The sequence below is a fragment of the Eschrichtius robustus genome, chromosome 15 (assembly GCF_028021215.1).
Source record: "Eschrichtius robustus isolate mEscRob2 chromosome 15, mEscRob2.pri, whole genome shotgun sequence".
Lineage (NCBI taxonomy): Eukaryota > Metazoa > Chordata > Mammalia > Artiodactyla > Eschrichtiidae > Eschrichtius > Eschrichtius robustus.
In genome coordinates this window covers 89624077-89647782 of record NC_090838.1, presented here as the reverse complement: position 1 = coordinate 89647782, position 23706 = coordinate 89624077, and the positions used below count along the sequence as shown (strand labels likewise).

Here is a 23706-nt window from a genome sequence, read left to right as displayed (position 1 = left end):
AAGATACATGTACCCCTATGTTCATAGCAGCACTATTCACAATAGACAAGTCATGGAAACCACCTAAATGGCCATCGACAGAAGAATGGATAAAGAAGATGTGGTACATATATACAACGGAATATTACTCAGCCATAAAAAAGAACGAAATAATGCCATTTGCAGCAACATGGATGGACCTAGAGATTATCATACTAACTGAAGTAAGTCAGACAGAGAAAGACAAATACCATATGATATCATTTACATGTAGAATCTAAAACATGGCACAAATGAACCTATCTACAAAACAGAAACAGATTCACAGACACAGAGAACAGGCTTGTGGTTGCCAAGGGAGAGGGGGTGGGAGAGGGATGGAGTGCGAGTTTGGGATTAGCAGATGCAAACTAGTATATATAGGATGGAAAAACAACAAGGTCCTACTGTAGAGCACAGGAGACTATATTCAATATCCTGTGATAAACCATAATGGAAAAGAATATAAAAAACAGAATGTCTATATGTGTATAACTGAGTCACTTTCTTGTACAGCAGAGATTGGCCCAACATTGTAAATCAACTACACTTCAATAAAAATAAAATAAAATAAATTAAAAAATAAAATACATACCGCTAGCCGTTCACATAGGGTGCCCAGCTTCTCCTGAGCCCATCTCCAGCTGCCCTAACAGCCTCCAACCAGGGCACCCCTGGAGGCTTGCCTTCTTTCCACCCTAAATCCTTCCCACTCCTCCGCCTGCCCTTGAGGCTCTGCCGAAACACGAGTGATGGTGGCTGACTGCCTCGCTTTGCCAGCTCTGAGTAAATAGCCTCGGCTGGTCCTTATCGGGTGGGTCTTCATTTATTTCCACAGTCCAGGGTCTCCCGTGCCTTCCCCATCCTTGCCTCCCTATCTCCTTCTCCAATCAAAGCGGCATCAGGAGAATGAATACATTTCCACGAGGGGTCAACCACTGCTCTGGGAAATGGTGCATCTACGGAACCAACACAGAGCATCACAAGACAGTCTCTCCTTACTTCCAAGTCGTGTATGTGACTTTCCCACACAGTATCAATGGTGAATTCTCACTCATTTGAATTGGAGCCACTGGAAGCTCCTCTATACTCATCAAGTAAGAGGGCTAAATGAAAAGGAAAGATATTAAGGAGTTGTTTCAAAATGCACCTTTGGGCCTGAGTGTATCCGTACTGTACCCCACAACTTCTACCTGTTGAGCCAACGGGGTATCACGCAGAACGCGGTCCACAATCATCAGGTCCTCAGCCCCGCTGGAGATCGAGTGAGCGAAGACAGGTGAGCTTTTCAGTAGAGTCTGTGCACACCTAATGCTTCTAATTCTCCAAAAACTGGTGTTCCGATTATGAAGTATGTGCTTACGGAGAATTATCAAAATACTTGCTGATCTGGGCCCCCGAGTCTCCAAGCATCCTGGGTGAAAGGGCCCTCGGGCTCCTCCAAGCACCGAGCCTTCCCATCCCAGCCCCCCGGGTGCCTATCCCCAGTGGCGTCCCAGCACCAGCTCAGCGCCTGGCACTGTGGGAGCCTGGGAAATGCTGGGTGGGTTGGGTAAACTACTTTACTGACTATGGACCTAACGACACAAACCATAGGTTAACTAGGTCAGAACTAAAGAAAAAAAACTATCTTTAAGGCAAGACTCTGGCAAGACGGGGAAGCTGACATGACCTTCTGTGTGAATGTCAGGGCCGGATCAGGCCGAACCAGACCAGGCGGGCCTCTTTCTCTTTTCTATTCTAGGGTATCTGACCTCCTGAATCGTCTACCTGTGTCTCCCTCTGGGGAATGTAGGACATTGGGGCTGGAGCTGCTTAGTTCTGGTGTGGCTTCACAGGACCCCATCTTGCCACCTGTCTGAACAATTCATTGATGGGTGAGACAAAGGATGGTCTGAGAGCAATTTCATTCACACAGGAGCCCTTCAGAAGCCCATCCATTTTCCTTGATAAAGGGATCCTTTAGACTCCTTTATAAATGTCATCTCTTTCCTTAACAGACACAGAAACTTTTTTTTTATAATTAAAAAGAAGTTAAGCATGTTTTCATGTTGAGCCTGTCTCTAAGAATTAGCGATGCATCGCTAATTATCAGAGAAATGCAAATCAAAACTACCATGAGGTATCACCTCACACCAGTCAGAATGGCCATCATCGAAATGTCTACAAATAATAAATTCTGAAGAGAATGTGGAGAAAAGGGAACCCTCCTACACCGTTGGTGGGAATGTAAATTGGTGCAGCCACTATGGAGAACAGTATGGAGGTTCCTTAAAAAACTAAAAATAGAGCTACCATATGATCCAGCCATCCCACTCCTGCATATATATCCAGAGAAAACCATACTTTGAAAAGACACATGTACCGCAATGTTCATTGCAGCACTATTTACAATAGCCAAGACATGAAAGCAACCTAAACGTCTATTGACAGATGAATGGATAAAGAAGATGTGGTACATATATACTCAGCCATAAAAAAGAATGAAATAATGCCATTTGCAGCAACATGGATAGACCTAGAGATTGTCATATTAAGTGCAATAAGCCAACAGAGAAAGACAAACATCATATATTACTTACATGTGGAATCTAAAAAAAAAAAGATACAAATGAACTTATTTACAAAACAGAAACAGACTCACAGACATAGAAAACAAACTTATGGGGCTTCCCTGGTGGCACAGTGGTTGAGAATCCGCCTGCCAATGCAGGGGACACGGGTTCGAGCCCTGGTCCGGGAAGATCCCACATGCCGCGGAGCGGCTAGGCCCGTGAGCCACAGCTACTGAGCCTGCACGTCTGGAGCCTGTGCTCTGCAACAAGAGAGGCCGCGACAGTGAGAGGCCTGTGCACCGCGATGAAGAGTGGCCCCCGCTTGCCACAACTAGAGAAAGCCCTCGCACAGAAACGAAGACCCAACACACCCAAAAAAAATAAAATAAATAAATTAATTAATTTTTTTAAAAAAAGAAAACAAACTTATGGTTAGCAGAGGGGAAAGGGGGGGTAGGGGAGGGATGAATTAGAAGTTTGAGGTTACCATATACAAACTACTATATATAAAACAGATAACCAACAAGGGCCTACTGTATAGCACAGGGAACTATAATCAATATCTTGTAATAACCTAAAATGGAAGAGAATGGAAAAAAGAAGATATATTTATATATATGTATAACTGAAGCACTTTGCTGTACACCTGAAACTAATACAACATTGTAAATCAACTATATTTGAATAAAAATTTAAAAAAAAATAAGTTAAATACTGGAGTTCAAAAAGCATTTGAATTTAAATTATTTTTCTTCTTTTTCTTGACATAAACATCAAAAAATAGCAGAACATGGCTTAGGACCATTTCAACAATGAACAAAATTCAGTATATAGAATAAAATATCTCAAACATACTGAAAAGTTACATTGAAAAAATTGTTAACCTTTACCTGAACCGTCCAAGCACCTTCCCATAATGAAGGCACTGATTACCTCTTTATCTAGATATGTATTCCCTACCCACCCCCTCCAACCCCCCGTTTGGCTGTAATCTGATTTTTGTGTGTGTGTGTGTGTGTGTGTGTGTGTGTGTGTGTGTAATAGAAGGACGCTTTATAGCCAAAGATTAAAGCTGCAGCAAAGCAGAGACTTTGGACTTTGATCAGAAAATGTATTAAATTCCCAGATAAGGCTGATCAAAAGTGGGAACACCAGGAGACTGCAGCATTTTTTCACTCCTTTCAGAAACAGCTTGGGGCAGAGTCATTTCATTAGAACTGTACTTTACTATTAAAGAATCCAGCTACAATTTGTAGAAATTGGCTGTTTACTGACGTACGGGGTCTCTCTGGTAAAAGAAGGAATGCCAGTGAGGTCACCTGGATTCACCTGGTCCTGCCGATGTACCCTGGGCTCTGTGCTGACCCAGCTCCCTCGGTCCTCAGACACGTCCTACAGACAGGGACCCAGGGTTCTCTGGGCCAGGGAAACACCCAGTTATACGGACCTGTTTGTCAAATTGTGCAGGGTCTGAGATGTTGCCCACTCACAGTTATATGCTTTATATAAATGAACACTGCAGAAACACGAGGCAGCCGGAGTGACCCTGCAGTGTGGGCCCCCAGACCCAGATCCCTGGACGCGGTGATGAGAGCCGATGGGAACCTTCTACACGTGCCGATGACACCCCAGCGACACGGGATGGAAAACAAAGGATTCTGCCTGCTTTTGTGCAGGAGAGAAGCAGGTGCCTCCCTCCCTGTCTAGAAAGGAAGGAGAGAAACCTTTGCTCCTTTGAGATGGGAGGGAAAGGACCCTGGGTTCTTACCTTGACCTTTTGGAATGTAAATAAAATATCTCTGGAAGTCAGAGAGTCTCCTGTGTCTGGGTTTTTATGACCTTGAGATGTTTCCAAAGTCTGGGCTTCATCCCTTTGGGCATGTAGATACCCAGGGAGACTACACTCCAGTTTTCCTGGCACCTGGGGGCTTAACTCCGTGAGCGTGTGTGTGTGTGTGTGTGTGTGTGTGTGTGTAATTCTGCAGGGTCAGTCTGGCTATTGACTTAGTCACTGGGCACAGCCATCGGTCACTGGTCCGGCCTGTCTCCTACACAGCCCTGTAGCAGTGCCAGCTACACAGGTAGGGATTATGCTGGCTGGCTTTCTCTAAACATTTCATACTTTTTCCAAAATTTTCATAGGTATAATTGGCCTGAGCAAACATGTTCACTGTAGAGAACAGAATAGTGACAACTAACTTCTTGCCTCCTGTACTGCCAGCACAGTCCTAGGGGCTCTGCATATAGCATCTCAGCTAATCCTCAGAACGACAGCAAGGAGTAGGAACCGCCATATCCCCACTGGACAGAGGAAGACATGGAGGTTCTGGGTGTAAGCCACTTTCCTGAGTTGCACAGCTGGCCGGGAGCAGAGCTGGATTTGAACCCAGGCAGCCTACACACCATCCCCATGACTTGTAAGCACTGTGTTCTACCACCTCCCCACACTTCTGTTTGGCAGAGAGATCACTCCTTTCATTTTGCCATGTTCTAATTGAAATGGAATCAGACCATCCGTTGTCACGTGCTCTTTCCACTCAGCCTATGTGACCTTCTCCGATGGATGTGGTTCGCAGTGTTCCTTGCCCCGCCGCGATGGGACATGTGACTTCACAGGCACCTGATGTTCTCTGAGATATCAGATCTGGAATTCCAGATTCTGAACCCTAAAGCCTCAGGAACATTGGGCTGAAAAGGATTAAGACAAGAAGAAAGGCTGTAGTGGAAAGATTGTCCAGTGGCCACCAGGAGGTAGATGATTGCGTTTTGAGGAACCAGGGCCTGTGAACACAAGTGGATTAGCCCTTGGCTGAGGAGAGCACTTAATACAACACAGGATCTCAAGGACCCAAAATGACTAAATGATGTAACTTTATTTACTTGTTTTAACTTTTTATTTTATATTGGAGTATAGTGATTAACAATGTTGTGATAGTTTCAGGTGCACGGCAAAGCGACTCAGCCATACATATACGTGTATCCATTCTCCCCCAGACTAAATGATGTAACTTTATTAAAGTGGGTCCCATGACCCAGTTCAAATGAACAGAGGTTTTCTGTCCTTCGGTTCAGTTCAACAAACACTGATGGAGCATGTCTGCTACACAGCAGCTCCTGCAAGACAAAGGGGAAATTCTGATCTCTACTCCCAGGGACCTACAGTCTAGTGGGGAGACAGCCACAGAAGCTGGTAACTTCCAAACTGTAAAATCTAGATACTGCCACGAAAAAGACATGCAAGAGGTTCTGTAGGACTCCAGAGCACAGCCATTAGACCCCCTCAGGGAAGGATCCTGGAGGCCAGAGCTGAGTCCAAAAGGGTGAACAGGAGTCAGCAGGTGATAAAGGCAGGAAGGGTGTTCCAGGTGGGGGGAACAGCATGGGCAAAGGCCCGGGGGTCTGGAGAGGTGAACAAAATAATGCCATTAACGTTTGTTTTTCATGTAAAATATCAAAATATAGACACCCCAGATATAGACGAGAACAGTTTGCCTTAACATCCTTTGCATGTACTAACAAGGCACAGTTTTTCAATAAATCCTAAATTCCATCAAGAAGAAAAAAGTGTTAAACATTCAACAGCTGTTTTAACTACTGTTCAAAGACTGTCTTCCTGCCGGAAGGTGGGCCTTGTATTCTCAACTTCTCAGAGGATGCAGAGAAATAACGAACTTCCCCACGGGTAAAAGGGGCCAAGACCGGGGGTCTGCTGGCCCTGGGGCCACTACGCCCTCTGTCTCAACTCACTGAGTATGCAAATTAATTGTCAAGGAAAAGAAGTTAAATCAGTGCATGCAATCATGAGAAAGCAAATTTAAAATGTTTATTATTATCCATCCAACTTACGGGAATCATACAAATGAGCTAAACCAATGGTGGTGATCTGGGGACTTAAACTAGGCAGTATTTGTCTTTTCTTTCACAGCTGTAATCCTGTTCCTGTTTGTAAAAATGATCAACATGTACACTGAAAGGCACGTGGGCAAGAAAGGGGAGGGAGGTGAAGAGAAGCAGACAATGACCTCAGGACATGCGGCTGAGACCTGCTTCCACGCTGGACTCTGCCATTGCCCAGGTCCTGCCTCAGTTTCCCCATCTGTGACATGATGGTGTTGGTGGCCTGAGACTCTGAGGTTTCCTCCAGGTCTATTGCCCCTGACTCTCCTCTTTGGAGGACAAATTCCCAGGGAGACTCTGCCACAAGAATCCAAGTCTCTTCCACACCATCTTCTCTACACGCGCCCAATTTTTCTTCACTTCAGCTTGAAGAGGAGAAAAGGACCAGTATGAAGGAAATTCAGTTTATCTTCACTCAGATTAGAAGCTCACCCCAGATATTTCCCAGAAGTTTTCTGATAGTTACTGAAAGCGGAAATTGCTGAAGTAAAACGTAAACTGTCTTAAAAAACGGCAACCCATGGTTAGGTATAACAAAGAGATTAGGATAGTAGGATAAATGTGGCAGTTTACAATCTAACTTTTAGACAGAAGATAAAATAGATCCACTATGGGCCTCAAGTTATCTGAAAGAATTCTTCATTCTGCCTGAATTCAAATGAATTCCAGTTTCTTCTTTGGCTGGGGAAAAAAAAAAAAAAAAACTCTTTGGGATACTAGGTTTGCCCTAGAACATTAATTAATTCTGGAAGGACGGGGACCCACTGCTGAATGACTCAGGTGTTTGGCAACATCATAATTTCCTAGAAATAGCAACACAAGGGCTGCCACCAGGTAAGCTTACATAAAGGGCTCAAAGGTATTCTTGGTTTTAATTCTGGATCCTGAAAAATCTGCCCCAGAACTAAGAGAAGCCCCACATTTCACAGACCTCATCTCATGTTCTTTGTAAAGTTTTTCCCGTATTTTGGATCAAACTTTTCACCCTCTGGGAAAGCTGGGGTGAACCCTTCCTCCCAAACCCTGTATACCTCTTTCCCCTGACACCATGCTTGGGGTAGGAGACCCACCTTCATGATAGGAGCAAAAGGCAAGACCAAAGAAGCAGGAAAGCGTTGAAACCAAGATGCCAAAAGTTCTGTGTGTAGGGAACTGATGAAAAAGGGAATTTACCTGGCATAGCCCACCCTTTGCATAACTGGTACTACGCAGTACCCCTTGAATCAGAGTTAACTCCTGGCCCTATCAGTTCATGGTTGGTCCTGACAGCAAGTAATCCCAAGCCCACCATCTCCATCCTCATCGTCGAAGGCACATGTTTAACTTGCCATCACCAAAATACCTTCCTAAATCAGTTTGTTTTTAGGGACCTCCCTGGCGGTCCAGTGGTTAAGACTCTGTGCTTCCACTGCAGGGGGCACAGGTTCGATCCCTGGTCGGGAAAGTAAGATCCCACCAAAAAAAAAAAAAAAAAAAAAGAATGCTAAATCAGTTTGTTTTTAGAACTCTCTGAACTGATACACAGCCCAGAATAATTCAGATGGATGTTATTAAAGGATGGTGGAGAAAAACAGAAATTTCTCGGGTAGGGTAACACACTCATTCTGAGAAGGTGCTGGATGGCTAATCCTTCCTCTTTGGAGAGAGTGTGGTACAAATCTGAGCAAAGTGGCTGGAACACATTTGCTTTTGCCTGTGCCTATGTGTGTCAATCCTAGGACAGACCGAATTATCGTACAGATGTTTGTGTTGGGGTTTTGCTTCTGTCTCCATAAATGGTGGGGACAGAAGGACAGGCAAGGACAGAATTGATCCAACCCAGCCCACATGGCGAGCCCAGCCCCTCTGCCTACAGCTGCCCAAAGGTGGAGGGAGGTGGGATTGGGGTTTTCTGGACTGCCCTTCATAAGTTAAGTGGACCGGCTTTGTAGATACTTCCCCTGGAGTCAAATCAAAAAGAAAGGACTTAGAGGAGCCTTTAAAAGCCTTTAATACCTTTCCTGCATCTATTTTCTTTGGCATCTGCTGAGTGCCGAGGTTCCTGCCTGTGTGTGTGTGTGTGTGTGTGTGTGTGTGTGTGTGTGTGTGTGTGTGTGTGTGTGTGTGTGTGTGTGTGTGTGTGTGTCAGGGGTGGAGGGGCACACTTCAGGTTAACCCAGGTGACTTCCAGGAGGCTTGTGCGTCAATAAGGCAGCTGCTGGTTTTCTAGGTCCAGGATGATGAGACTCAGGTGAAAGTGTTTTCGCAAATGTGGTACCAGGTGGCCCCTACCTTTTCGTGCTGACTCTATGTTGAGTTCGGCCAAAGAAAGATGTCCCTGAGCCCAAACAAAACGAGGAGAGGCGGAAGGAGTGTCCTGATTTAAGAGTCCTTATTACAGCAAAAGAAACCATTCTGAAAAGCAGGTTAGCTACTAAAAGATGGCAAGGAACAGAATAATGATTTTGCCCTAAAGAAGATTTTCCTGCCAGCCTTCCTCTTCGTGCCCTCTCACACACGGCCTCCTCCTCCAAAGAGCCGCATTGAAAACGGACCCCAGATTGGAGTTGTTTTCTACTCCAGCAGCCGCATGATAACCTCATACTCAAGAAAACCCACTTAAAAAAAAAAGTCACATGTAAGATGCTTAAATCGTTTTCTACATATCCTAGCTTCTCAGAAGTGGCATTTCAGAAAAAGTAAATAAAACCGGCTGTTCTATTTTTGGTCCTTCTTTAAAGAGCTACATTCAAATTCCTGCTCTGAATGTCCCTGTGATAGTCTCTTAACCTCTCTGAGCCTAGGCGTCTTGTACACAAAACGGGGATCAAACAGCGCTTCCCTCCAGAGACTGCTGTCGAGTCCAAGGCGCTAATGTGTGCGACAGCGACAGTGGACACAGCCCTGACCCCAGACCCGATGATATTTTACCTTGCCTCATTTGTTAAGGAAACATGATAAAGAGAGGCCCAAGCGGCATAGGTGACAAAGTTAAGGCATAAAAGACGCGCAGGTGGGAAAGTCCTACCGTGGACCCCGGCCCCCCAGATGTGAGAAGCACTTTGGGAAGTTGTTCAAATAAAGAGGCATTTCATCCTTCATCCTGGAAGTGAGCGAGTTCTGTGCTTTTATTTTGTTTATCTGGAAGGAAGTCGATGTCAGCAGCTACAAGAGCGAGTGGGTTCCAGAAGTGAAAGGGGACAGTCTGTGTCCTGCGTGTGCTTGTTCCTCCATTCCCAGCAACCCCGGGACTCTGACTCCCTTATCTGACTGTCACGTTGGAGAGCAGATTGCATGGTGCTCTGAGAGATAGGACGGATCTGGGGGGAGGCTGACCGTTCAAGCTGCAGGCATTCCCCCTCCCAGTATTTCCGGGCATGAGTGTACTGGCCGAGGCTGGGGATAGCCTCATCCTTGCATTGGCTGGATTTCAGCTGAGAAGCAACATTCTCAGGTCTCAGGGAAAAAGGGAAGCACAGAACCTCCTGGAAGGGTCAGCAGGTCTGCCTGGATGCAGGACCTGGGGCTCCAGGAGCAGGGAGAGGCCCCTTTGCTTTCTGAACCTCTAATTTTCATCTGGAAAAGGTGAGCTACCTTGCACTGGATGATCTCTGAGGTCCTATCTTAGTCCATTCTGGCAGCTATAACAAATGACCAGAGACTGAGTGGCTTAGACGACAGAATTTATTTCGCATAGCTCGGGAGGCCGGACATCCAAGATCAAGATGCCAGCGTGGTCAGTTCTGGTTAGGATTCACTTGCCACCTGCAGGTGGGGGCCTTCTTGTTGTGTCCTCACATGGTGGAAGGAGGGCTACTGAGCTCTCTGGCCTCTTCTTATAGGGGTACTAATCCCATCCACGAGAGCCCCACCCACATGACCTAATCACCTCCCAAAGTCCCACATCCAAACACCATCACATTGGGATCAGGGTTTCAACATATGAATTCTGGAGGAGGCACAAATATTCAGTCCGTTGTAGGTCCTTTCCTTCCATCTCAAAGCCAACTTATTTTTTAAATTAATTTTTATTGGAGTATAGGTAGTTTACAATGTTATGTTAGTTTCAGGTGTACAGCAAAATGAATCAGTTACATATATACATATATCCCTTTTTCTTTTAGATTCTTTGCCCATATAGGTCATTACAGAGTACGGAGTAGAGTTCCCTGTGCTATACAGTGGGTCCTTATTAGTTATCTATTTTATATATAGTAGTGTGTATATGTCAATCCCAATCTCCCAATTTATCCCTCCCCTGCCCTTTCCCCCTTGGTAACCATAAGTTTGTTTTCTACATCTATGACTCTATTTCTGTTTTGTAAATAAGTTCATTTGTACCATTTTTTAAGATTCCATGGGACTTTCCTGGTGGCACAGTGGATAAGAATCCACCTGCCAATGCAGGGGACATGGGTTCGATCCCTGGTCGGGGAAGATTCCACATGCCGCAGAGCAACTAGGCCTGTGCACCACAACTACTGAGCCTGAGCTCTAGAGTCTGCGTGCCACAACTACTGAGCCCGCACACAACTACTGAAGCCTGCGTGCCTAAAGCCCATGCTCCGCAACAAGAGAAGCCACCACAATGAGAAGCCCGCGCACCACAACAAAGAGTAACCCCAGCTCGCCACAACTAGAGAAAGCCTGCGCACAGCAACGAAGACCCAACACAGCCAAAAATAAATAAAATTAAATCTTTTACAAGAAGAAAAGATTCCACATATAAGGGATATCATATATTTGTCTTTCTCTGTCTGACTTACTTCACTCAGTAGGATAATCTCTAGGTCTATCCATGTTGCTGCAAATGGCATTATTTCATTCTTTTTAATGGCAGAGTAATATTCAATTGTGTGTGTGTGTGTGTGTGTGTGTGTGTGTATATGTATGTATGTATATATATATATATATATATATATATACCACATCTTCTTTATCCATTCATCTGTTAATGGACATTTAGGTTGCTTCCATGTCCTGGCTATTGTAAATAGTGTTGCTATGAACATTGGGGTGCATGTATCTTTTTGAATTATGGTTTTCTCTGGATATATGCCCAGGAGTGGGATTGCTGGATCATATGGTAGCTCTATTTTTAGTTTTTTAAGGAACCTCCACACGGTTCTCCACAATGAAAACCAACTTATTAACCAGAATCGGCATATTTGTGTGTGTCCAGTCCAAAGACTAAACTCCTGGTTCCACTGAAAATCAGGAGATCCTTGCTCTGTAAGGAATTCTGACACAGGAGGAAAGTCACAGCATTCTTCCAGGGTGGTCAGAGCTGAGTCCCAATTCCACAGGCCAACCCTCTTTAGAAAGAAACAAAAGGTCACAAGAAATAGCACATCACATTTATCATGGGGAAATGCCCCACACATCCCATAAAATCTTAGAATTCATGGGAACATGCTGAGTCTATTTGATTTAGTTCGAATTTTCAGGCACCAAATGTTTTCAGGCTACTTTGTTCTTATAAATGGCAAAAGCTTTCGAAAGCAAACTGCAAGCCCAAGCCACTGCCAAGATGTTCTAAGTGTTTGGCTTCTATAGTTGAAGGATTTCACTTTTTCCCATGACGTTAGCTTTCAAGAGAACACTGGCCTATATTGTGTTTTTAATTGCTAGCATGTACCTTGTGTGAAAGAAAACCAAGTGCTTCATTCAAAAAGAAGTCACCTTGGGGCTGGCATTTACCCAGCTGGGTGTGGAGGAGCTTGAATGACGAGCTGGTCACAACAGCAAGTAATAAGAAGAGTACTACAACTTTTCAGTTTTATGGAACTCTTTCACAAACATTCTCTCTTCTTGGTTTTCCCCCTTCAGTATCAATACCTCCCTGTTAAGATGAAGAGACTGAGTGTGTATGTGACTTGCCGAGGTCACTTGGCCACAGTGACCGTGTCAGGGTGTCAGGGCTTTCTGCCGCGGGCCACAAGCTGTCTTCACTAAGTCATTGTTAAATGCTGCTGACTCACCATAAAAAACACTGAAACAATGCCATTTGCAGCTACATGGACGGACCTAGAGATTATCATACTAAGCAAAGTAAGTCAGACAGAGAAAGACAAATATCATATGATATCACTTATACGTGGAATCTAAAATATGACACAAATGAACTTATCTGTGAAACAGAAAGAGACTCAGAGACATAGAGAACAGACCTGTGGTTGTCAAGGCGGGGAGGGAGATGGTGGAAGGATGGATTGGGAGTTTGGGATTAGTAGATGCAAACTAGTATACAGAGCATGGATAAACAACAAGGTCCTACTGTAGAGCACAGAGAACTCTATTCAATATCCTCTGAGAAACCATAATGGAAAAGGATATGAACAAGAATGTATATATATATATGTATAACTGAATCACTCCACTGTACACCAGAAACTAATACGACATTGTAAATCAACTTTATTTCAATAAAAAAAGAAAAAAATGCTGCTGACCCATATGGCAATGGCCACCCCATGCTGTGATTTAAAATCAGGTCATAGGTCAATGCCGCCACATGGGAGAAAAAGGCTGCAGGCTTTTACAAGTATCTCATGTAAACAGGTTGCAATATACATACAGGAGCTGCCAACCTGAGATGTTAGAAAATACAAACACAGCCTCAAGTGAGTTCCTCCTAACGATGCCACCCCACAGCCTGAGGGATGAGACTCTGCTGCTTAACAGAGACAAGAACTTAGACACGTGGCACGACGGAAACCAGGGTTTGGTCCATAAAGCAGAGGTTAGACAGCTGGCCACTCTGAACAGCTGACCGCTGCAAACACAGCACAGTTTTGGAGAAACTGGGAACACAGAGGGAACTATTCTTCTTTTTAAAATACAGGCACGCCCCACAAGTTCCCAGGTCTTTGCAGGAAGGGGCCATCCTAGCCTCTGGAGCTGGTCAGCTGCAGCTTCTCCTGCGTGCTTGGAGAACGCCACCAGTCGAGGCCGGGGGAGATAAGAGAGGGGGGAAACAGGCCACTCCCACCCAGTAACTCCATATGGACCCGACGGCACAGGTCCAGATAAATGGGCACAAGCTGGGCGGCTGTCTCACTGCCCAGACGTGGGTGTCTTCTCAGAGCACAGGGGATGGTGGCCTGGTGCTGGGCAGCCAAGGTGGAGGCACTGGTTGAGGACCTGCCAGGGCAGATCCAGCCGGGGGAACCTCCCAAGGAAGTGCTTGGACACCCAGGATGAAGATGAGTGATGAGCTGCCCCCAGGTGGGGAGGGGACCGGAGCTGCCAGCGGCCCCCATGCAGGAAGCCGGGCGCTGCTGAGCTTCCTTGGACACTGCTGAGCGGATGACACCTGCTGTTTGGCAGCTGGGAACCCAACGTCCACGGTCTCCTCTCGTTTCTTCCACTGAGCCCTGCGATCGCCTACCTGCCGGCCCTGCACGAGGTGTGGGGTGCAGGGGGCTCGCAGACCAGCCTGAGCCCAGGCTCGGGCACAAGAATGACGCGCACACATGTGGACCAGGGCAACGATCTGGGACGCCGGGTCCAAACCGAACTGTTAGAGAGTCATGGCTGCAGCCCTGCCCGGAAGCGTCCTGTTACTCACCTGAGAGCAAGGGAAGGACTCAGAGCTCTGAGAACTAAGCGTCAGCCTGCTGAGGGGTGAGTGACGGCCAAGAAGGTGAAAGCGCAAACCTGAGCTAGTGGAGAAGTCAGGGCTGGGATGTGAGATGCAGGGGAGGGGGTCTGTGCTCATCAAGACCACCTTCATTTAACTCTAAAATCGAGGGGTCTTGTGCTTCCCCTGGACACAGCCTCCAAAAGTGGAGCCTTTCCAGATCCAGTGAAAGTAAAGGTGACGGTCACAGGACGGAGGTTTTTTCTGAGCTGCCACCCCATGCTGGTAAACCTGGTGTGTGGAGGTGAGTGACAGACTCCCAAAGAGGGACTGTGGCGCGTGACAAGTGCTTCCAGGATCCCAGGACCAGGCAGAACGAGGCCGCCTCGCGCCCTCAGTGTCGAGAGCTGAGAGGCAGAGGCTGGAGTGGACACACTGCGGGGAAGTCCCAGAAGTGGCTTGAAAATCAGAAGCTCTCTTAGCTCAAATGAAATCAGTTTGTCTTGAGCCATGAATCCAAGTGATTATTATCAGCCAAGGGCTACACAGGATCGGAAATAGAAGAAAGCTCTCTAGCTGGAGAGATAGTAAAACCTCGACAAAACCCCCGTGCAAATTTGCTGTGAATGAGTTTCTCTCTCTGACAATCAACGTAAAGGGGAAGAAAGCCTTGGTGAGGTCAAGAGTAATCTCTGCTTTGGGTCTTTGGAGGAACTGATAGTCCAGAGCGACACAACAATTCGTTCTTGGCAACATTCCACCCCACCACAAACACACACCAACACTGGGGGTTTTAAATTGTTTTCATAGTTTTAGTAGAACATGATCTCCAGGGAAACAGGCATCTTATGTAGTAAATGATGATGACACCACGGGCCATGTCTTTTTTTTTTGATTTGTTAATTCCTTTTCTTTTTTTTTTTTTTGAGGAATTCTCTTTTATTTTTTTAGTTTTCTTTTTTTTCCTGCAACAAGAGAAGCCACCGCAGTGGAAGCCCGAAGCCAACTATACTCCAAATTTCATATTGGAGTAGAGTTGATTAACAATGTTGTGTTAGTTTCGAGCGTACAGCAAAGTGATTCAGTTATACATATACATGTAGCTATTCTTTGTTTTTTCTTTTTTTTCGGAGCTTGGCATGCGGGACCCTAGTTCCCTGACCAGGGATTGAACCCATGCCCCTGCAGTGGTAGCACAGAGTCTTAACCACTGGACTGCCAGGGAAGTCCCCATGTATCTACTCTTTTTCAAGTTCTTTTCCCATTTAGGTTATTATAGAATATTGAACAGAGTTCCTTGTTGGTTATCTATTTTATATATAGTAGTGTGTACATGTCAATCCCAAACTCCCAATCTATCCCTCCCCTGGACCCTTCCCCTCAGGCCATGTTTTTTGTAGATAGTACAAATGGGGGTGTTGATGTGGAAAATCCATGATTTGTTGGATCTACTCAGCAGCCGGATGGGCTCTTCCCTGTCTCACTCCAACCCACCTCCTCCCAAAAACTTCTCAGGCTGAGAGGCAATGTCTAACCCTTCCCCCACTCTGACAACATGCCGGCTGACTGTTCACACTGCGATGTGTACACCTATCATGCTGCCTATTTCTTTTTTTTTTTTAAGGGCATACAGTTTTTTTTAAGTTAATTAATTAATTTTTTGGCTGTGTTGGGTCTTCATTGCTGCGCGTGGGCTTTCTCTAGTTGCGGTGAGCGGGGGCTACTCTTCGTTGCGGTGCGTGGGCTTCTCACTGCGGTGGCTTCTCTTGTTGTGGAGCACGGGCTCTAGGCACGTGGGCTTCAGTAATTGTGGCACGTGGGCTCAGTAGTTGTGGCTCACAGGCTCTAGAGCGCAGGCTCAGTAGTTGTGGCGCATGGGCTTGGTTGCTCCGTGGCACGTGGGATCCTCCAGGACCAGGGATTGAACCCGCGTCCCTGCATTGGCAGGCGGACTCCCAACCACTGTGCCACCAGGGAAGTCCCATGCTGCCTATTTCTAAATAGGCCTTAACCTTGCAAAACGAAACAGAGGAAAAATTGAAGCCTTCTAGTTCTGAAATTGAAATAATACTGGTATTCTGTAGATAGCACTAAAGATAAATCTGAATTTCACTGAAATGGGCTATTAGTGAGGATCAACGATTAGGCACCAGACTCGAAATGGAATTACCCTGTCCCTGGGAACTTCCCCGAAACATTAGATTTTCTTCTCTGAATTAAGGCGAAAAAATGTGATTAACATGTTTTATGTGTTTCATCCATCCCATTTGCTTTCCCGTCTTCTCTTGCAGAATTGGAAAATTTCATACAGCAAACTCATATTTCCGCTCTGCTTCACGAAATGCACGACGTCTTTGTTTAAATGACTCCTGTATATTCAGAGATAGAACGTCTGTCAGAGTAAAAACTGTGGATCCCAGAAACAACAAAGCATCTTAGAAACGCTTGGGCAGCCCACTGTCTGACTGGATTGAGGAGGGTCTGGAAGGCTGTCTCCTCCAAGTTTCCTTGGAAACAGATCACTGGAGGGGTGTGTCTCCTAACACCACTTCAGGACTCTTTGGAGATTACTGCAAGGTTGATCATGTCTAGTTAGTTTTCATGGAGAGCCTCCATTTCAAATATTCTCTTGTGTGTCCTCACAAACCACTGAAACACTCCAAAAACAATTATCATGGCTTATTACACAGCCATTAAAATCATGTTTACCCAGAATATTCAATGAATTGGAGTTTGGTTAAGACATGGAGACACAGCACCCTTCCATACTGTGTTACTCATATACCTAGCAGCATCTATCAGTCTTTCAAAGAGGTGTGCCCCTTTACGCAGGAATCCTCCACTGGTAATCCCTGAGAAAAATCTGAAATGTACCTGAAGCTATACAGATCAGGAAGTTAATGCAAGCAATGTTTGCAATAGTCAAGAAGTGGAAACAAAGCACAATAAATGTTTAACAGTAGGGAATGGGTTAAATGAATTATGTGTCAGCCATACTTTTGAATATTACTATGTAACCTTTACAAAGAATAGATATAAGAAATGACCAAAAAAAACACCTCATGCCACACACAAAAAAGTCACTAAATAAAACGCATAGAATTAGCTCTGTTGGTTTAGAAAGAAAATGTACATGTATGGGTATATACGTAAATGCAGCGAAAATGACTAGTAGGTTATACCCACATGGCTAACAGCAATCACCTCCTGAGAGGGGTGGAGAGCTGTGGGATGCGTCAGTTAGGATGCTTTTGGCTACAACTAACAAAACACCCAACTCGACCTGCTTTAAGGGGTCAGGAAGGCTTCAGGTCCCAAACGTCCTAAATCAGAGACTCCTCTTGGGTAATTCGGAAGGTCAAGGGCACTGTGGAGGCCCCATTCTTCACCTTTGCATTCTTCTGCAGGTCAGTTGGGACCTGGCCCAGCCTGCTCTGGTGGCTGACGGCTGCCCCACTTACAGGCATTGTGTCCATAAGAAGAAAAGCTGCCGCTTCCTCCCGCGCCTCTTTTTAAGAGTCAGGGAAGCCCCCCCCCAGTAACCCACCCTCACGTTTGATTGGCCAGGATGAGGGCCATCTGCTCACCTCGAGCCTAGCACTGGTGAGGACAACAGGCCCCGCCCCATGGTTGCTCAGCCAATCAGGATTTACCCCTGAGACATGTGGACTAGGGTTGACTCCTGAGCAAAATCAGGTTTCTACCCGGCAGAAAAAAGGGGGTGATGATTAGGTAGGACCAGACAGCAAAGCGGATCTTTTTCTTTTTACTAAGAAGTGGTTGTGGATTACTTGAAAATTTTAAAAGATTATATTATTTTTAAAAATCTAACATTAAAAAAAATAATTTTAATGCATAGAAAAAAGACTGAAGGGAAACACACCTCGAGATTGTGGGTAATCTTCATTTTCTTCAGTCTTTTCTACATTTGCCAAAAATTAAGTATACTTTTATAACAGAAAAATGACTTTTACAATGTTCTCCAGTTCTCAGTATTTTGACTTTCAAAGGGGCCCAGATATCCCTCGAGACATTGCACAGCGCCACTTTTGGTTCAGAAGAGGCTGGAAGTATCGTGCAGCTCGGCTCTGTCACCTGCCTTCCTTTAGGAGGGCTTGTGTCCATCAGAAGCCCAGACGATTTTCAGGGACCTGGGACATAATCCTCCATGGCCTTCATCAAAGTAACGAAATGCATAATGTTACTGGATCCCACCTCCTACCCTCTGGCCCTACCTCTGCTGTGATCTCCATTTTAAGTGTTCAGATGCTCCCTGCCCCGCCTTCCCTCCCTTGTTACCATACCCTATCCCCCCAGGTCTGCTTTGGCTCCAATCACTGCTCTACTTGTCCTTCCCTCACACATATCACAGGGTCACACAGGCCGTTGCCATTCTCTTGCACTTGGTTTTCAAGGTTTATTTGGGCAGGGCATGGAGTTAGGAGTGGGAGCAGAGAAATCTCCTTTGCAAATAGTAAGTGGACCTCTCAAACATACCCGTAAGAGCAACGTGGGCTGAAGTATTTAGAGGGCTACCCAGATTACCCCTCTTAAAATCAGGGTGAAGGAGACCGCTACCTTGGAACATCTATCTTCCCCAGACGTCAGGCGGAAGCTATCACCTCAGACCATGAAGTATAAAGCGCTGGGTCGTGAATTCCCACCCACCCCGCACTCAGGGAACTCAGATTAAACTGAAGAGGGCTGATGGATGGCTCTGACCCTTAAAAGGGCCTGGACAGGGACACACCAATGCCCTTCCCTCCAAAACATATTTTTAAGGCGTGCCTGATTGCCACAAACACCAGTCGGTCTTGATCAACAGAACCTACAGGGTGAGTACCAGGAACAGCCTCAGGTAAATATATTGCTGGAAGAGTATCACCAAGGCTCACCAGAAGCCAGGGCCCTGCAGAAGAGCGGAGATGTGGGTGCTTCCCATCATTCCATTTTGCATCCCATTAACTTGCACAGCTGCCCGCCCTCCATCCCCAGGCGGGGTTCTCTACTGCCGACCTTGGGTTTGTTGATTAACCAAATGGAACCTCTAATTGGTGAACTACACACAAAAATATTTTTAGGAACCTCTTCTTCCTCCTTGCCTCGCAGGCATCAGCAGTAATAAAAACAATCCCTTTTGTTATGCCTTACATGTGTCCTTCACTGGTCATCCTACCAACTTGACGAGGTAAGCATTATTCCCATTATTTTTCTGATCAGGACACTGAGGCTCAGGGAGGTTAAAAAAAGTTGCCCCAAGTCACACAGTAGCTGAGCAGGGAGGCTACCCCAGGTCTGTCTGATTTCAATATCTGCATTTTATTTCCTGGCGAGTCACAGAGCTTTCCATTTAAAGAAGACTAGAGATCAAGGACGACCAATGTGAGAGCCCTACCAGAAAAACCCCCTTTCCTCGGCCCCTCTCTGGCCACACCACTGAAGAGTGGTGTTCCAGGGCTTCATTTCAGTCTAGAAAGAATCTCCCTTCCTCATCTTAGCTCCTTGAGGGCAGGGAAGACCCATGTGCTTTCTTTCCCTGTCACCTGGGCCTACTACGCAATAGATGCTTGGTCAACACAGGCTGAACTGAATTAAGAATATTCCAGAAACTTCTAGTGTGTCACAGCCTCCAGGGCACCTGGGATCTTGTAAGAAATGCAGAATCTCAGGTCCCAACCCAGACCCAAGGTCCCCAGACAATCAATGCCACACGCTATAAAGTTTGACACGGGATGTTCTGCACCCTCCACTTTTTTTAATATACCTTTGTTTGTTTTTTCACACCAACGTAGAAGATAAATTTTCGTTTCTATTCCAAGTCATCATACGGAAACCACACATTGTCTTATGACCCACAAAAATTCAAGTGATCTCTGGGGGAACTTTACCCAAGAGATTACTTTGCTTAAAATGCCAAGTGGTCCCCAACCTCAAAGAATTCAGCTAGAAACAGTCGCGCCTTACATAAAGACTGCATTAAAAAAAAATTCCCCCTTTAAATATGCTCACATTTAGTAAGTGTTTATTTAGTGCTCTAAGGTGCTATTAATCATCTTCAGATTTAAACTAGAATTACTCAGAGTTGAGTACCCCATTAGCATTCAGCAACTTCTACCCTTTGGATAACTGTCATCGACAAGTCAGCTCATTTCCTACACCTACTTATTACTGAGCACTGATGATGAACAAGGCCTCCGAGCGATGAGATGCTGCGGGGAGTATGAATGTGGCAGTCCCTGACCTCCTATCTTTGCTACACATAGAATGAAGATCAGGAACATGCTAGTCAAATATTTCTGTAAGCAAATAATGCATATCATTTCCACTATTCAAATGCAAAACTCAGTTAGAGGTTTCTTTGATGCAGCCAATTACACTCTTGCTGTAAGAAAGCCAAGAATACGGTGTCACTGGGCTATTTTCAACACCCCATAATCTGACCTCTCTTGGGAAAGAGATGATACCCTGTGCATGGCATCAGCATGGGACAGTCGGTGCCCGGATCACCATGGAAAAACTGACTTTTCACGGAAAGAATAAAATACATACTTGTTTTAAAAATTAAGAAACAGGACTTAGCCCCCTGGAGGCTTAAGGTTCAAAAGCCAAACATGAAAAATTACTATAAAGGTGGTGATATAAAGAGCATATGCATGCATTATTATTTTAATCTGAAAGGAATCACTAATTTTGAATGTTTAACCTAAAAACTAGTAGCAGTGCTAAGAGCCAGCTATAAAGATTACCAAGAGTTAAGAAAGACTGTTCCAAAAATAAGATGAATTCAACTTCATAACGACACACATCAGACGATGTCATCATTTTAAACTATTTTTACTATTTTTTTAATCATTGTCATAATTAAATAGCCAGAAATAGTAAAAAGGGGCCCAAACACTTACAAGAATCAAACGAGCTTAAAAACAATTGTCATTTTCTACAGAAAGATGAATTCTTGAGTCACCATCTGAACACTCGCTTCTCGAATCAGGGAATTTTTTTCATCACACTAATTAGTGAAGCCTCACTTGGTTCTTTTCTTGGCATGTTTAACTCTTTGGGGGGTAACGTTTTACTAATAACATATTTCCTCTGGAATATATTCCCTTCTCTGGCCTCCATGGGAGTCACTGTGGGGACCAGTGAGAATAAAACTGATTCTACGTCTGCTACAGTGGGACAGATCAGCAAATAAATAGAGGCATCGATTTCCAGGAAGAAAATGGCTAAAAACAGCATATTTACAATTCTTCTAATCCACACTCCACATCTCTCTGTGAGATGGAAGACAATTATTGAAAACCTTTACGGTGCACACTTTATTTTTAACTAAATCTTTAGGTAGACTGCTGAGAAATGCCAATACTTCTATCGGTCTTGGTTTACCTGTGCAAACAGATTTTTTTGCTTTTGCAAAATAGTGGCCCAAGCCTGAATAGCTCATTTAAACATCATATGTATTGGGGAGTTATTTTAAAATACATTTGGGGGTTATTTTTGGCAAACTTCTCCTTCAAGAAATCTTCTGGGCAGAAAGACGCAGCTACTACTTGCCCTTGAATTTTGAACTAGCACCTCCCAAGGAAAAGCAATTAAAACTTGCTGTGTTTTAATGCAAGTCATAATGAGTTGGTCAATTCACTGATCAGGGACTGAGTTAGCTACTGTCCGGTAGACAGAGGGATGGACAGGGCTGAACCCTGCCAGGAACTGCCTTAGAGCTAATTATCTGGGAAGTCCAAATGGGGAAAACCCTTCTATTAAGGACAAGAAGGTTTGGGTTCTAAATAATCAAGAATGACCAGTTCGTCTCTGCTAATTAAGTTAATAACTACTCAATATTTTACCTTAAAGAAACAGGCCAATCAATTTAATGAATCAAAGGAGCAGGTACTAAAAAGATGAAACTCGCCAAGCTCTCCCCTTTCGGACCCCTTCTGAACACCTGTTGAACTCAGGGGCTTTTAACTTTCCGAACTAAAGCCTCCTGGATACAACCTTGGGAGCTTTTAGACTTTCTGGAAGTGCGTACGTATTTTTAAGGTTTCCATCTTGCTTCATCAACAAAACTGGTTACTAATTATTTATGAACCACAGGGCTGAAAACAAACTTTCTTACCTTGAGCAGTTAAGGAGGGGCAGGCAGAGGAGAGGGGTTGGTTTTTAATTTGGCCCCTTGGTACCCGTCCCTACCCCGCCCCCCCGCCCCCGTTTCCGACCCCGCGGCGCTCTACGGAAAGGTCAAAGGTAAGCCTCGCTCCTCGGCTCTGGGAGCGGGCGCACCTCCCAACAAAATAGCACCCTGGCATCCAACCTGAGGAGCTCCGGGTAGCACGGCGGCGCGAGGGGCCGGGCCACGCGCTCTCCGGGCGTCCGGGGGGCAGGCTCGGCACCCATTCCGGCCCGGAACCAATTCCGACATAGGTGGTGCCCGGGGCGCGCACGGCACTCTCTCCGGGGGTCCCCGGCGCCCCACGCTCCGGGGCGGGGCGCGCGGTGGGGCTCGGGGAGGCCAATGGGCGACCCTCGAGGCTGCTACCCGGGCACGGCCTCCGCCCACCCCGAAGGTACTCTCAGAGCACCCCAGATCCTGAGGTTCGGGGTGTCTCGTCCTCTGCCTCTTTGGCGAGACGCACCCGAAGCCCACCCGCCCGGCCGCCGCTGCGGTCCCGCAGGACGCGATGTCCCCGCCGCGGGACCCGGGACTGGGGGTGGGGACCCAACCGCCCCGCACCCCCGACCCCCGCGCCGCGCAGCCCCGGGCCCGAGCGTCCCTCCGCACCCCGCGCGTCCACCGCGCCGGTGAGCAGGTGACGGAGTCCCGCGACCCCGCGCGCAGGTCCTCCCACCCGGGCCACCCGCGTCCCGGGGTGCGGCCCTTACCTCGGAGCGGGCCGGGGCGGCCCCGCGGGGCCGGGCGCGGACTGGGCCGGGGAGACGCGCCTCCCGCCGCTGCCGCTGGGAGCCGAGGCGGCGAGCGGGCGCGGCGAGCTCCTCCCGGGCGGCGGCGGGAGGCGCTGCTCTAGCAGCCGCCGCCGCCGCCGCCGCCGCCGCGGCTGCGGGTCTCGGAGCTACGCGGCCGCGGCTCCCGGGCCGCCGCCGCCGCGGGTTCTCTTGGCTCCTGCGGGAGGCCCGCTGCTCGCGCGGCAAACTCTTCCGCACGCAGAGCCGGCGGGGAGAGCCGCAGCCGCCTCTTCCTCCTCCCCCTCCCTCCTCCCTCCTCCTCTCGGTCCTCCTCCTCCTCCTCCACCTCCTCCTCCTCCTTCCCTCCGCTCCCGCTGCCGCCGCCGCCGGCCGGGTCGCTCCTGGCCGCACGCCGGGCCTTGGCCGCGACCCAGCCTGGGCCACGCACCCTGCGCGCCGTACGGGCAGATGGACCCCCGGACCCCCCAGCTTCCCTGGGCGGCGCAGACACCCGCGCCCCGAGGCCGCCACCGCCTCTGCTGGGCTGCCGGGGACGCGCGGCGGGGTCCGGCGGTGGGCGAGGGGTCGGGACTGGGCGCGGGGCGGGGGCGGGGATGTGCTTAGAGGGAAACTGGCCAGAGGGAAGGCCAGCAGATGCGGGGCTGCCGGCTGAGGTCCCGTCAAAGTTGTCAGTGGGGGTGGCGGGGAATCTTCCTCCCCTGCCCCGTGCCGACCCTCGCCCTGCCCGCGGCCACCCCGCTGTCCCGTGCG

At 47.0% G+C, this 23706-nt stretch overlaps 1 protein-coding gene across 2 annotated transcripts in view; it reads right to left on the bottom strand.

The window, feature by feature from the left end:
- Positions 1–22993, bottom strand: part of NPAS2 (neuronal PAS domain protein 2) — a 188857-nt gene extending 165864 nt beyond the window's left edge. Inside the window, exon 1 of one of the 2 annotated variants that reach the window (XM_068564274.1) lies at positions 22915–22993. The gene's annotated coding sequence lies outside the window, so the exon portion shown is untranslated. The remainder of the gene's footprint in view (positions 1–22914) is intronic. The other variant, XM_068564272.1, reaches the window with a different exon arrangement.
- Positions 22994–23706: the final 713 nt, after the last annotated feature.